The 14,696-nt window shown below is 38.4% G+C and overlaps 1 protein-coding gene across 1 annotated transcript in view; it reads right to left on the bottom strand.

The window, feature by feature from the left end:
* The window catches only part of RAD51C (RAD51 paralog C), a 60,840-nt gene that overhangs the window by 6,420 nt on the left and 39,724 nt on the right, over nucleotides 1–14,696 (bottom strand). The window lies entirely within an intron of this gene.

Here is a 14,696-nt window from a genome sequence, read left to right as displayed (position 1 = left end):
AAACAAACTACTGCAAAACTTAGTGGCTAAAACAAAAACGACCTAATAAGGACCTACTGTCTAGCACAGGGAACTCTACTCAATACTCTATAATGGTGTGTATGGGAAAACAATCTAAAAAAGAGTGGATATATGTATATGTATAACTGATTCACTTGCTGTACACTTGAAACTAACACAACATTGTAAATCAACTATACTCCAATAAAAATTAAAAAAAAAAAAAGAACAACACTACCTGTAACTGGGAGACAAATTTGAAAACAATTAGGACAATTAAAATAGAACATTATAGGTTGAGTGTACAGCACAATAAATAAATAAGTAAATAAAACAAAAAGCACTTTACTGTATTTCACACCTCTGTAGGTTGACTGGGCTCAGCTAGGTGGTTCTCACTTGTAGGTCTCGTGAGGTTGCAGTCTGATAGCAGTTGGTTAGGGATAAAATCATGGCTAGATGTCCAAGAGACTCACTCACATTCTACTTTTTTCCATTTATATTGAAAAAAAATTGAGCGGAAAAATGACTAATATGTAAATTATTTTCAAGATATTAATTTGATTGTGTCGCCAAACTGGCAGTTGAGGCTGGCTGTTAACTGGGAGCTCAGCTGGGACCATCAACTGTAATGCCCACACATAACGTCTCTAGTGGCCTTAGGGTAATCAAATGTCTTACATGGTAGCTTAGAGTTCCAAGATTGAGTGTTTCAGTGAATAAGACAGAAGGTGTGACCTGGTGTCATAAATCAATAGCATTACTTCCGTGGTACTCTATTGGTCAAAGCAGTAATAGGCACATTTGGATACAAGAGAAGGGGACATAATACACCCCAACCTCCTGATGGGAGGAGTGTCAAAGAATTCATCTTGAAACTACCATAGTGACATTTACCTGCATGAATTTATGACAAAGTTTAGCAACTTAAACTTGGAAGCTCAGAAATTTGAGTGTTCCACAACCTAAGTGTCCATCAATGGATTAATGGATAAAGAAATTGTGGTATACATATATATGTGCATATATACATATACATACATACATACATACATATAATGGAATATTATTCAGCCACAAAAAAAAATGAGGAAATCCTGGGAACTTCCCAGGAGGTCCAGTGGTTAGGACTCCGCACTTCCACTGCAGGGGGCACAGGTTCGATCCCTGGTCAGGGAACTAAGATCCCACATGCTGCGTGGTGTGGCCAAAAAAAATAAAATGAGGAAATCCTGCCATTTGCAACAGCATGGATGGGCATTGAGGGCATTATGCTAAGTGAAATGAGTCACACAGAGAAAGACAAACACTGTATGAGCTCACGAATTTATAGAATCGAAAACAAACTCATAGAAAATGAGATCAGATCTGTGGTTACCCAGAGGCAGAGTGTTGGGGGAGGGGGAATTGGAGAAAGGTGGTCAAAAAGTACAAACTTCCAGTTACAAGATGAATAAGTATCAGGGATACATGCATGATGATTATAGTTAACACTGATATATGATACACATGAAAGTCAAGAGAGTAAATCCTAACAGCTCTCATCCCAAGGAAAAAAATTTTTTTCTTTTTGCTTTCTGTTTTAATTGTATCTATATGAGATGATGGATGCTAACCAAACTTATTGCAGTAATCATTTTACAATGTATGTAAGTCAAACCATTATGTACACCTTGAATTATATCTCAATAAAACTGGGGGAAAAAAAGAAATTTGAGTTTTCCAAACTTAATTACACAGAAGTATCTTAACTGACACTAACAAATCTCATAAGGAACTGATGTATAAAAATCACAATGACAACATATGAATTTACAATGAGAACTACTACTTCCATTGAGACCAGACAATTGTATCGATCTGGCTATAACCAAAGTACCTGGGAAATCAAACTATCAACAAATTGATAACTGATGTGCATGGGATCAGACAAGAGTTCATTTTGTATTTAAAGCATCAAACCGAGATAGCCTTGTGCAACCATTTCCACAATTAGGATCAGCTATCAGGACCAATCTAAGAAGGACCCTCATTCCCTTGAGCAGGGCTTGAGTGGTTAAACCAAAGTTAGCTCCATTTTGATCCTTTTCCTACCATACTTTATTGCTTGCCAACACTTCTGATTGACACATTTAAAGAATATGGCCCTATGCCATATTTTCCCAGGTTAGAGTTTCTAACCTAAACATTATTGATATTTTGGGCCCAGTAATTCTTTGTTATGGGGGGCTGTAACGTACATTTTAGGATGTTTAGCAGCATACCTGATCTTTATCCACTAGATGCCAGTGGCACCTGTCCCTAGCCATTGTGATGAGCAAAATATCTCCACAATGCTAAATGTCCCCTGGGAGGCAAAATCACCCCAAGCTGAGAACCACTTCATTAATATAAGAGCATGGACTCTGGAGTTAGACTTATTTTGACTTTCAGATAGGCTGTTTCCTAGTAGTATGACTTTGAGCAAGTCATAAATTACAATGTACATTCCTTGTTTTTGGTTGCCCAGCAGCTATACCCCTTTCTTAGCAGCATCTCAACCTCTTTGAGGGAATTACCTCTCCTACACTGTATGCAGTTTTGGTAGGCCTCCTGGCCTCCTCTTGCAGAAGCCAAAGATAACTGTACTGACGTTTTCCCCCGGATGCTACCACATCCCGGGGTCAGACACCGACCTAAGTTAGGTCAGTAGAATACTCTCTCCCCTGACTTTGAATCCTGACCAAGTAATAAGGATAGAGAAGGGTGATAGTTCATTCATCTCAGTGGGCTCCTACCATGAGACCATTCCTATGGTCCCTGCTGTCTGGGGCTGTGGAACTAATTAACTAGGTTATGCATTTCCAAGCTGGCTTCTTCTGCCTTCCGATTGTTTCTGTAACATACAGTAAATGTTAGCTACTATTAGTAAGGGGTCTTGAAGATTCCATAGTTTAATTCTGAGAGCAAACTTATTTCTCTAGGGTCTTCCCTGGCGGCGCAGTGGTTAAGAATCCGCCTGCCAGTGCAGGGGACACGGGTTCGATCTCTGGTCCGGGAAGGGCCCACATGCCACAGAGCAACTAAACCCGTATGCCACAACTACTGAACCTGCGCTCTAGAGCCTGCAAGCCACAACTACTGAAGCCCATGTGCCTAGAGCCCACGCTCCGCAACAAGCCACTGCAATGAGAAGCCCGTGCACTGCAAAGAGGAATAGCCCCTGCTCGCCACAACTAGAGAAAGCCTGTGCACAGCAATGAAGATCCAATGCAGCCAAAAGTAAATAAATTAAATTAAATTAATTAAAAAAAAAAAAAGAAATGCTAAAGGCAGTTCTTTGGACTAAAGGAAGAAGAAAATTTGGAACTTCAGGACTGAAAATGGTAACTATGTTTGTAAAGAAGAGACAGATTTCTCTTGGTTTCTTTAATTACAGATAACTGATGAAACCATATTTTAACAGTTATTATGGAGTTCATAGTATATGTGTATAATACATAGAACAACTGTATCATAAAGAATGATGAGTAGGGGTAAATGGACCTATACAATTGCTATGTTTTTGTATTTAACACAGAGTGATACAATATTAGCCTTAAATAAACTATAAAGAGTTAAAGATATACATTGTAATCCATGGATGAAATACTAAGTAAGTAATGCAAAGAGATACAGATTTAAAAGCCAATAGATAAATTAAAATGGAATGCTAAAAATAAATATTCAGTTAATGCAAATGAAGGCAGAAAAGAAGGACCACACCACAATGAACAGTAGCCCCCACTCGCTGCAACTAGAGAAAGCCCACGTGCAGCAATGAAGACCCAACACAGCCAAAAAAAAAACAACTTATTTCTCTAATTTCCAAGTTCTTAGAGTACAACTTGCTGACACTTGAGCGTACCTGCTATAGAATTAATAATTTGGCAACTGACTAGATATGTAGTCATTATGAGAGTAAGTCTTTGAGGAAGGTTCTGACATTAAGAGAAACGAAGTAGAAGAAGGAAACCAATTTGGGGAAAAATGGGTTTGGTTTTATATATGTCAAATATTTGATAAAACTATGACATTGTTAATGTAAAACAGATTGCAGTGGGTTTGGAGCATGGGTGATAGAGCTTAATATGTTGATTTGGGACACAAAAGAGGATTAACATGACAACTGAAATAAGGACTAGAATAATTCTTTTGAGGTTAGAGAGAAAAGCGGACATTCAACTGGATTCTGGTGTCACTACAAACAGGTCCAATTCTGGCTGATTTAAACAAAAAATATCTAATATTTATTAAGTAAATGAATGAAGAAATCCCAAATTTCATGAAGAAAAATGCATTAGCTATAATACTACCATATTTCACTAATTGTCCTACATAGAACTTGCCTTTAGAGTTTGGCTGATATAAGATAGAATACATTGGCATTTTTCATCTAACTGCCTTCTGAGACACCTCTTACTCAGGGGCCCTTTGTCAAATTCAAAACTCAAGGCCATGGTAACATACAAATAAATTCCAGATGGAGAGATTTAAACATAAAATTACACTTGTTTACAGTTCTCTAAGAAAAAATGGGAGAATTTAATAATCATGGAGTGGGAAGGTCTAAACAGGACACACAACTCAAAAGTGAAAAACTGACTACATAAAAATCTAATTTCTGTGAGACAAAAAAATAAGAAAAACTGGGGAAAATATCTGCCATATCACAAAGGCCTAATACCTTCCTTAATATGTAAAGAACTCTCACAGATTAAAAAGACCAAACACCCAATAAAAAAATGGACAAAAAATAAGAACAGCCAGTTCATAGAAAAGGAAATAGAGTAACTTGTAAGCAAATCAAAAAACATTCAACCTCACTTATAAAAAGAGAAAAGAACAAGAAAATGTTAATATCACACTATGAGATGTCATTTTAATAAACATCAAATTGGCAAAAAAGATAAAATACGATGTTAAGGGCATAAACAGCCTCTCTCAAAGAACACTGGTGGAAGTATACATCATTGGTAGTATCTCTGGAGGATATGTGGGCAACATCTATCAAAATTCTAAATGCACATACACTCTGACCAATTCCTTATATCCTCACGAAAAATTTGATTAATCTAAATATCCATCAATTTAAGAATGATTAAATAAAATGATATTTGTACAATGGAATATCACACAGCAATTTTTTAATTGAGAAAATTCTATATGTACCAATACAAAAATAAGGTGCAGTTTGGGTTAAGATTTAGGTGTTGAAGAAAAATTATATTTATATTTTAGATACATGGAATAGCTCTAGAAGACCACACAAGAAACTGGTAATGATGACTGCCCCCTAAAAATGAACTGAGTGACTAAGGTACAGGGGAGGAAAGAAGACTTAGTTTTCACTGAATTTCAAATCTTGTGCAAATATTGCTTAGTAAAAAAAAAAAATTAAAAAATAAAATAAAAAACAAAGACCAGAAAAACATTTTTCTCTTGAAGAACTAATGATAGCAATTATGTTTCCCATTATTAGACCAAGAGTTATATAATCAATTATGTTTTCCTCTTTGCCTTGGTTTATATAACTTAATATAAATTCTCTTTACTTTGCTACTTCACTTTTTCTTATCTGTGTTAATTTTTAAATTTTGAAAATAGGTAGAACATAATTTCCATAAGTTCTCAAGCTCTTCTGAGTGAACCCAGCTTTTAAATTCTCATAAAATAAGCTACATGTAAAATCACTATCTGAGTATCGCTGTATTTAAAAACTCACATCTTACTATACATAATGAGAGTCAAATGGATAGCTGAAGCACAAAAAGGCCTAAGTCAATGGTGAACTAAAACTGAAAACAGGCAAAGGAATATATTGTGGTTGAAAACACATGAAATCTTGTCAACATGTTTTATGCCAAAATCAGTTCTAAGGGAGCAAAATGTTCTGTAAATTCTAACAGTAACAGTAAATTTAGGCACTGACGTTAAGCCACCTCTCTCCTGCAACTCAGTGTTTTTTTTTTAAACGTAATAGAACATTTCAACATCATGTCGCAAAACTGAAATGCAATGTATTGGAATGGAAACCTTAGAATTATTGATTTTGAAAATTAAAAATGTGTAAATGTCACTCTTCCATATTTCCAGTATTGTTCATTTAAAGTGAATATTTAATAAATGCCTCTGAAAAAACAGAAACCACAAAATTTTGACCAATGAATTTAACAATCATTTAGTCCTATCTTTTTTTTTTTTTAACATCTTTATTGGAGCATAATTGCTTTACAATGGTGTGTTAGTTTCTGCTTTATAACAAAGTAAATCAGTTATACATATACATATGTTCCCATATCTCTTCACTCTTGTGTCTCCCTCCCTCCCATCCTCACTATCCCACTCCTCTAGGTGGTCACAAAGCACCGAGCTGATCTCCCTGTGCTATGCGGCTGCTTCCCACTAGCTATCTATTTTATGTTTGGTAGTGTATATATGTCCATGCCACTCTCTCACTTTGTCCCAGCTTACCCTTCCCCCTCCCCATATCCTCAAGTCCATTCTCTAGTAGGTCTGTGTCTTTATTCCCGTCTTGCCCCTAGGTTCTCCATGACCATTTTTGTTTTTTCTTAGATTCCACATATATGTGTTAGCATATGGTATTTCTTTTTCTCTTTCTGACTTACTTCACTCTGTATGACAGACTCTAGGTCCATCCACTTCACTACAAATAACTCAATTTTGTTTCCTTTTATGGCTGAGTAATATTCCATGTATATATGTGCCACATCTTCTTTTTTTTTTTTTTAAACTAATTAATTAATTTTATTTATTTTTATTTATTTTTGGCTGTGTTGGGTCTTCGTTTCTGTGCGAGGGCTTTCTCTAGTTGCGGCGAGCGGGGGCCACTCTTCATCGCGGTGCGCGGGCCTCTCACTGTTGCGGCCTCTCTTGTTGTGGAGCACAGGCTCCAGACGCGCAGGCTCAGTAGTTGTGGCTCACGGGCCCAGTTGCCCTGTGGCATGTGGGATGTTCCCAAACCAGGGCTCGAACCCGTGTCCCCTGCATTGGCAGGCAGATTCTCAACCACTGCACCACCAGGGAAGCCCCCACATCTTCTTTATCCATTCATCTGTTGATGGACACTTAGGTTGCTTCCATGTCCTGGCTATTGTAAATAGAGCTGCAATGAACATTTTGGTACATGGCTCTTTTTGAATTACGGTTTTCTCAGGGTATTTGCCCAGTAGTGGGATTGCTGGGTCGTATGGTAGTTCTATTTTTAGTTTTTTAAGGAACCTCCATACTGTTCTCCATAGTGGCTGTATCAATTTACATACCCACCAACAGTGCAAGAGTGTTCCCTTTTCTCCACACCCTCTCCAGCATTTCTTGTTTGTAGATTTTTTGATGATGGCCATTCTGGCCCGTGTAAGATGATATCTCATTGTAGTTTTGATTTGCACTTCTTTAATGATTAATGATGTTGAGCATTCTTTCATGTGTTTGTTGGCAATCTGTATATCTTCCTTGGAGAAATGTCTATTTAGGTCTTCTGCCCATTTTTGGATTGGGTTGTTTGTTTTTTGATATTGAGCTGCATGAGCTGCTTGTAAATTGTGGAGATTAATCCTTTGTCAGTTGCTTCATTTGCAAATATTTTCTCCCATTCTGAGGGTTGTCTTTTCATCTTGTTTATGGTTTCCTTTGCTGTGCAAAGGCTTTTAAGTTCCATTAGGTCCCATTTGTTTATTTTTGTTTTTATTTCCTTTTCTCTAGGAGGTGGGTCAAAAAGGATCTTGCTGTGACTATGTCATAGAGTGTTCTGCCTATGTTTTCCTCTAAGAGTTTGATAGTGTCTGGCCTTACATTTAGGTTTTTAATCCATTTTGAGTTTATTTCAGTGTATGGTGTTAGGGAGTGTTCTAATTTCATACTTTTACATGTACCTGTCCAGTTTTCCCAGCACCACTTATTGAAGAGGCTATCTTTTCTCCACTGTATATTCTTGCCTCCTTTATCAAAGATAAGATGAAAATATGTGCATGGGTTTATCTCTGGGCTTTCTATCCTGTTCCATTGATCTATATTTCTGTTTTTGTGCCAGTACCATACTGTCTTGATTACTGTAGCTTTGTAGTATAGTCTGAAGTCAGGGAGCTTGATTCCTCCAGCTCTGTTTTTCTTTCTCAACATTGCTTTGGCTATTCGGGGTCTTTTGTGTTTCCATACAAATTGTGAAATTTTTTGTTCTAGTTCTGTGAAAAATGCCAGTGGTAGTTTGATAGGGATTGCATTGAATCTGTAGATTGCTTTGGGTAGTATAGTCATTTTCACAATGTTGATTCTTCCAATCCGAGAACATGGCATATCTCTCCATCTATTTACATCATCTTTAATTTCTTTCATCAGTGTCTTATAATTTTCTGCATACAGGTCTTTTGTCTCCTTAGGTAGGTTTATTCCTAGATATTTTATTCTTTTTGTTGCAATGGTAAATGGGAGTGTTTTCTTAATTTCACTTGCAGATTTTTCATCATTAGTGTACAGGAATGCTAGAGATTTCAGTGCATTAATTTTGTATCCTGCTACTTTACCAAATTCATTGATTAGCTCTAGTAGTTTTCTGGTGGCATCTTTAGGATTCTCTATGTATAGTATCATGTCATCTGCAAACAGTGACAATTTTACTTCTTCTTTTCCAATTTGGATTCCTTTTATTTCTTTTTCTTCTCTGATTGCTGTGGCTAAAACTTCCAAAACTATGTTGAATAACAGTGGTGAGAGTGGGCAACCTTGTCTTCTTCCTGATCTTAGTGGAAATGGTTTCAGTTTTTCACCATTGAGGACGATGTTGTCTGTGGGTTTGTCATATATGGCCTTTATTATGTTGAGGAAAGTTCCCTCTACGCCTACTTTCTGGAGGGTTTTTATCATAAATCGGTGTTGAATTTTGTCAAAAGCTTTTTCTGCATCTATTGAGATGATCATATGGTTTTTATCCTTCAGTTTGTTAATATGGTGTATCACATTGACTTGCATATACTGAAGAATCCTTGCATTCCTGGGATAAACCCCACTTGATCATGGTGTATGATCCTTTTAATGTGCTGTTGGATTCCGTTTGCTAGTATTTTGTTGAGGATTTTTGCATCTATGTTCATCAGTGATATTGGCCTGTAGTTTTCTTTCTCTGTGACATCTTTGTCTGGTTTTGGTATCAGGGTGATGGTGGCCTCGTAGAATGAGTTTGGGAGTGTTCCTCCTTCTGCTATATTTTGGAAGAGTTTGAGAAGGATAGGTGTTAGCTCTTCCCTAAATGTTTGATAGAATTCGCCTGTGAAGCCATCTGGTCCTGGGCTTTTGTTTGTTGGAAGATTTTTAATCACAGTTTCAATTTCAGTGCTTGTGATTGGTCTGTTCATATTTTCTATTTCTTCCTGGTTCAGTCTCGGAAGGTTGTGCATTTCTAAGAATTTCTCCATTTCTTCCAGGTTGTCCATTTTATTGGCATAGAGTTGCTTGTAGTAATCTCTCATGATCCTTTGTATTTCTGCAGTGTCAGTTGTTACTTCTCCTTTTTCATTTCTAATTCTATTGATTTGAGTCTTCTCCCTTTTTTCTTGATGAGTCTGGCTATGGTTTATCAATTTTGTTTATCTTCTCAAAGAACCAACTTTTGGTTTTATTGGTCTTTGCTATCATTTCCTTCATTTCTTTTTCATTTATTTCTGATCTGATCTTTATGATTTCTTTCCTTCTGCTACCTTCGGGGTTTTTTTGTTCTTCTTTCTCTAACTGCTTTAGGTGTAAGGTTAAGTTTTTTATTTGAGATGTTCCTTGTTTCTTAAGGTAGGATTGTATTGCTATAAACTTCCCTCTTAGAACTGCTTTTGCTGCATCCCACAGGTTTTGGGTCATCGGTTTTCATTGTCGTTTGTTTCTAGGTTTTTTTTGATTTCCCCTTTGATTTCTTCAGTGACCTCTTGGTTATTAAGTAGAGTATTGTTTAGCCTCCATGTGTTTGTATTTTTTACAGATTTTTTCCTGTAATTGATATCTAGTCTCATAGCGTTGTGGTCAGAAAAGATACTTGATATGATTTCAATTTTCTTAAATTTACCAAGGCTTGATTTGTGACCCAAGATATGATCTATCCTGGAGAATGTTCCATGAACACTTGAGAAGAATGTGTATTCTGTTGTTTTTGGATGGAATGTCCTATAAATATCAATTAAGTCCATCTTGTTTAATGTATCATTTAAAGCTTGTGTTTCCTTATTTATTTTCATTTTGGATGATCTGTCCATTGGTGAAAATGGGGTGTTAAAATCCCCCACTATGATTGTGTTACTGTCGATTTCCCCTTTTATGGCTGTTAGCTGTTGCCTTAAGTATTGAGGTGCTCCTATGGTGGATGCATAAATATTTACAATTGTTATACCTTCTTTTTGGATTGATCCCTTGATCATTATGTAGTGTCCTTCTTTGTCTCTTGTAACAGTCTTTATTTTAAAGTCTATTTTGTCTGATATGAGAATTGCTACTCCAGCTTTCTTTTGATTTCCATTTGCATGGAATATCTTTTTCCATCCCCTCACTTTCATTCTGTATGTGTCCCTAGGTCTGAAGTGGGTCTCTTGTAGACAGCATATATACGGGTCTTGTTTTTGTATCCATTCAGCCAGTCTATGTCTTTTGGTTGGAGCATTTAGTCCATTTACATTTAAGGTAATTATCAATTACCTTACATGTAATGTTAAGGTGTCATACATTCCTATCATACAATAGGAACATACATAATATGTATGTTCCTATTACCATTTTCTTAATTGTTTTGGGTTTGTTATTGTAGGTCTTTTCCTTCTCTTGTGTTTCCTGCCTATAGAAGTTCCTTTAGCATTTGTTGTAAAGCTGGTTTGGTGGTGCTGAATTCGCTTAGCTTTTGCTTGTCTGTAAAGGTTTTAATTTCTCCATCAAATCTGAATGAGATCCTTGCTAGGTAGAGTAATCTTGGTTGTAGGTTTTTCTCCTTCATCACTTTAAATATGTCCTGTCACTACCTTATGGATTGCAGAGTTTCTGCTGAAAGATCAGCTGTTAACCTTATGGGGATTCCCTTGTGTGTTATTTGTTGTTTTTCCCTTGCTGCTTTTAATATTTTTTCTTTGTATTTAATTTTTGATAGTTTGATCAATATGTGTCTTGGCGTGTTTCTCCTTGGATTTATCCTGTATGGGACTCTCTGTGCTTCCTGGACTTGATTAACTATTTCCTTTCCCATATTAGGGAAGTTTTCAACTATAATCTCTTCAAATATTTTCTCAGTCCCTTTCTTTTCCTCTTCTTCTTCTGGCACCCCTATAATTCGAATGTTGGTGCGTTTAATGTCCCAGAGGTCTCTGAGACTGTCCTCAATTCTTTTCATTCTTTTTTCTTTATTCTGCTCTGTGGTAGTTATTTTCACTATTTTATCTTCCAGGTCACTTATCCGTGCTTCTGCCTCAGTTATTCTCCTATTGATCCCTTTTAGAGAATTTTTAATTTCACTTATTGTGTTCTTCATCACTGTTTGTTTGCTCTTTAGTTCCTCTAGGTCCTTGTTAAACATTTCTTGTATTTTCTCTATTCTATTTCCAAGATTTTGGATCATCTTTATCATTATTCTGAATTCTTTTTCAGATAGACTGCCTATTTCCTCTTCATTTGTTAGGTCTGGTGGGTTTTTGCCTTGCTCCTTCATCTGCTGTGTGTTTTTCTGTCTTCTCATTTTGCTTAACTTACTGTGTTTGGGGTCTCCTTTTCGCAGGCTGCAGGTTCGTAGTTCCTGTTGTTTTTGGTGTCTGTTCCCAGTGGCTAAGGATGGTTCAGTGGGTTGTGTAGGCTTCCTGGTGGAGGGGACTAGTGCCTGTGTTCTGGTGGATGAGGCTGGATCTTGTCTTTCTGGTGGGAAGGTCCACGTCTGGTGGTGTGTTTTGGGGTGTCTGTGGCCTTATTATGATTTTAGGCAGCCTCTCTGCTAATGGGTGGGGTTGTGTTCCTGTCTTGCTGGTTGTTTGGCATAGGGTGTCCAGCACTGTAGCTTGCTGGTCGTTGAGTGAAGCTGGGTCTTGGCATTGAGATGGAGATCTCTGGGAGATTTTCGCCATTTGATATTACATGGAGCTGGGAGGTCTCTTGTGGACCAGTGTCCTGAACTTGGCTCTCCCACCTCAGAGAAACAGCCCTGGTGCCTGGCTGGAGCACCAAGAGCGTTTCATCCACACAGCTCAGAATAAAAGGGAGAAAAAATAGAAGGAAAGAAAGAAAGAAGATAAAATAAAATAAAGTAAAATAAATAAAATAATTAAAATAAAATATAAAAAATAATTTTTAAGAAAAAAATTTTTTAAGTAAAAAAAACAAAACAAAACAAAAAAACGGACAGGCAGAACCCTAGGACAAATGGTAAAAGCAAAGCTATACACACAAAATCACACAAAGAAGCATACACATACACACTCACAAAAAGAGAAAAAGTGAAAAAATATATATATATCTTTGCTCCCAAAGTCCACCTCCTCAATTTGGGATGATTCGTTGTCTATTCAGGTATTCCACAGATGCAGGGTACATCAAGTTGATTGTGGAGATTTAATCCGCTGCTCCTGAGGCTGCTGGGAGAAATTTCCCTTTCTCTTCTTTGTTCGCACAGCTCCTGGGGTTCAGCTTTGGATTGGGCCCCGCCTCTGCGTGTAGGTCGCCTGAGGGTGTCTGTTCCCGCTCATACAGGACGGGGTTAAAGGAGCAGCTGATTCGGGGGCTCTGGCTCATGCAGGCCAGGGAGGTGGAGGGGTACGGAGTGCGGGGCGAGCCTGCAGCGGCAGAGGCTGGCATGACATTGCACCAGCCTAAGGCGCCATGCGTTCTCCCTGGGAAGTTGTCCCTGGATCACGGGACCCTGGCAGTGGCGGGCTGCACAGGCTCCCGGGAGGGGCGGTGTGGAGAGTGACCTGTGCTTGCACACAGGCTTCTTGGTGGCAGCAGCAGCAGCCTTAGCGTCTCATGCCCGTCTCTGGTGTCCGCGCTGATAGCCACGGCTCGCGCCCGTCTCGGAGCTCCTTTAAGAGGCGCTCTTAATACCCTCTCCTCGCGCACCAGGAAACAAAGAGGCAAGAAAAAGTCTCTTGCCTCTTTGGCAGCTCCAGACTTTTTCCCGGACTCCCTCCCGGCTAGCTGTGGTGCACTAGCCCCTTCAGGCTGTGTTCACGCAGCCAACCCCAGTCCTCTCCCTGTGATCCGACTGAAGCCCGAGCCTCAGCTCCCAGCCCCCGCCCGCCCGGTGGGTGAGCCTACAAGCCTCTCGGGCTAGTGAGTGCTGGTCAGCTCCAATCCTGTGCGGGAATCTCTCCGCTTTGCCCTCCGCACCCCTGTTGCTGCGCTCTCCTCCGTGGCTCTGAAGCTTCCCCCTCTGCCACCCTCAGTCTCCGCCCACGAAGGGGCTTCCTAGTGTGTGGAAACCTTTTGTCCCTCACAGCTCCTTCCCACTGGTGCAGGTCCTGTTCCTATTCTTTTGTCTCTGTTTTTTCTTTTTTCTTTTGCCCTACCCAGGTACGTGGGGAGTTTCTTGCCTTTTGGGAGGTCTGAGGTCTTCTGCCAGCGTTCAGTAGGTGTTCTGTAGGAGCTGTTCCACATGTAGATGTATTTCTGATGTATTTGTGGAGAGGAAGCTGATCTCCACGTCTTACTCTTCTGCCATCTTGAAGCTCCTCCCAGTTCTATCTTATTTTATAAATTTTATAAATAAAAGAAAGGCATGAGAAAATAAAGGTGTTTAAATTGACATGGCTTATTAATGTCTCAGCTGGAATTAGGATCCAGGTCTTCTGACTCTAGTCCTATCTTCTCTCTACCACATTTTATTTTAATTTTATCACTGGTAACTAGTTGTAAACATTTTAGTAAGAACATTATTAACAAGAAAAACAAAATACAGTAATTAGAGAGAAAATTAAAATAGCTGATCTGGGAAATGAAAATAAGTCTATTAGGGTTAAAATTTAAGCTACTAGGAATAGCTTGAAAATATTCCAAAGACAAATCAACTGTCCCAAACTTGGTAAATAAAAATCAATAAAAGTTTCAAGAAACAAAAAGTGTTACTCATATACATTTATAAACCATTGAAACACTATTAAAAACAACCCAAATGTCCATCAAAAGATGAATGGATAAGCAAAATGTGGTATATACACACAACGGAATATTACATAGCCATAAAAAGGACTGAAGTTCTTCTACATGCTACAACATGGATGAACCTTGAAAACATTATGCTAAGCGAAATAAGCCAGACACAAAAGGAAAAATATTGTATTATTCTTATCACTTATATGAAATATATACGATAAGCAAATTCATAGAAATAGAAAGTAGAGTATAGATTACCAGGAGCTGGTGGAGGCAATAATGAAGAGTTATTGCTTAATGGGTACAGAGTCTCTATTTGGGGTGATGAAAAGTTTTTAAAATACTGGAGGGACTTCCCTGGTGGCACAGTGGTAAAGAATCCGCCTGCCAATGCAGGGGACACGGGTTCAATCTCTCGTCAGGGAAGATCCCACATGCCGCGGAGCAACTAAGCCCATGTGCCACAACTACTGAGCCTGCGCTCTAGAGCCCACGAGCCACAACTACTGAGTCCATGCACCACAACTACTGAAGCCTGCGCGCATAGAGCCCATGATCCGCAACAA

Source organism: Balaenoptera physalus, assembly GCF_965194825.1.
Source record: "Balaenoptera physalus genome assembly, chromosome: 20".
Classification (NCBI taxonomy): Eukaryota; Metazoa; Chordata; class Mammalia; order Artiodactyla; family Balaenopteridae; genus Balaenoptera; species Balaenoptera physalus.
This window is presented reverse-complemented; position numbering and strand designations above follow the sequence as displayed.